We start from the raw sequence: 1,851 nt of genomic DNA, 5'->3' as shown, positions 1-1,851 counted from the left end.
ACGTGCACTTGACCAAGGCTTTCTAAACCAGATACGCAGGTTTTGCATTATTTGTTTCCGCACTACATTACCTTAATGGCAATCTGTATATATCTATTCCATTTGTAATCTATTAATTTGATTTTGCGTCATTTTTTTTGCAGCGCCAAAAACAAATTACTAATTACTGCTCGCCGCAAATGGTACCAAAGCCTGTGCCAACACAGCTCAAGTGTTTATAAAGTGAAAACCTATTTATGGAAATTTATAACAGAAAAAAAAACTATTTATGATGGGAGGATTTTTAAAAACGTGACAAGTATAAATAGATACGTAATACTAAAATTGTGTACATAATGTACTGTATCAATTCATTACTGTAAATGATTATAATGGGTTTCTTGTTTTAAGTAGTCGTTCATTGTATCACATCATTTGTGTCTTGTTTTTGGTGCTTTTTTAATACTTCTTTGCTGCTGGTAGTTAGACAAACTGGATTTATTTTTGGTATGGTAACTGAATCAGAGCAGGCCACCTTCTAGATCACTGATTTCACTGTGAGGCCACAGTGAAAAAACAACTTGTTACTGTGGTACATTAGCCAATTTTGTTGTGCATCTTTTCTTTTTAAACAAGCTTTAGATTTCATGGAGAGCACCAATACACATTGTAACAGGCTTTCAAGTATTCCTACTTTTCCTACTTTTCCTAGTTTTTCCCCTTTTTTCCCCTTGCTCCTACTTTACCTACTCTATCTTGAAATTCCTAGTTTTTCCTACTTTTGTCTACTCTGTTATCTCGCAACTCCAAGAAACAAAATCTCATTCAATATTTTTCATAACAGCGTTACAAACTGTCACATGTAAATCACACAATGAAGGGCTTGGGCGCAGGAGTACTGCAACTGTACTTCCAAGAGCTTAGTTGAGGATGGAGCACAAGTGTTGTGAGTACAGAACATGCCAAATAAGGCTTATGATGCTGTGGACATTGGCATCAACGAAAATATACTCCTGAAAGCCTACAAACTCCAATTTTATCCTGATTTTGTCCTCCAAAGTCCCACTTTTGTCCTGCTTTTTAGTATATTTTTTTTTATTGTGATCTAATGTTCTCATACTTTATCACCCGGGCTTGCTTGAATGCCTGTTGTTCAAATTCAAACATTTAAACATACAATGGAAATCTTCATGCACATGCCCCTTGCAATAAAGTCTCGGTTTTGCACGACTTACATGTACTAGCTCAAAATAAGTGGAGATGTGCTCAGGAATTGATCTGAGATAAATGTTAAAGGCACATTTTGAATATTTGTTTCTTGACGTGAGCTTATATATGAGGATAAAGTGCATCCCTATGGGGATGTCCTTGGGCAGGGCACATTACTGCAATAGTAATCGTAGTGCACTCTATTTAATGTTGAATACCTGAACCTTTCAGTAAAGTTGATGTGCAACAGCATTAATGCGCGCGTCATTCCACTGCACAACTATTTTATGTAAATACTGATGCAAAACACCAAACAGCAGTCTGGCAATCCAGCTACCAAACCAGCGACAACATTTAGGTGGTGTAACTTGTTAGTAATCGTCACTGTCATCCTTTCAGGAACTTTTTGAGGAAACATTTGTTCCTTTTTCAAACTGAATTTGAAGAATTATTTTATGTGTACAATGTACTCACATTTTGTTTGCGATATATGCAACCCATCTGTAATGTGCCATGATGTATTGTCTCCTGTGGAATTGTGGGAGCACTTTCCAATATTCAAATTGGAATTTCTTTTCTTTTAATTCACTTATACTTTTTATAAACACTGACAATACATAAACATGGCAAGTTTAGTTCAAATTAATGTCAGAACTTTGTCTT

Source organism: Patiria miniata, unplaced genomic scaffold (assembly GCF_015706575.1).
Source record: "Patiria miniata isolate m_02_andy unplaced genomic scaffold, ASM1570657v1 HiC_scaffold_7, whole genome shotgun sequence".
NCBI lineage: Eukaryota > Metazoa > Echinodermata > Asteroidea > Valvatida > Asterinidae > Patiria > Patiria miniata.
This window is presented reverse-complemented; position numbering follows the sequence as displayed.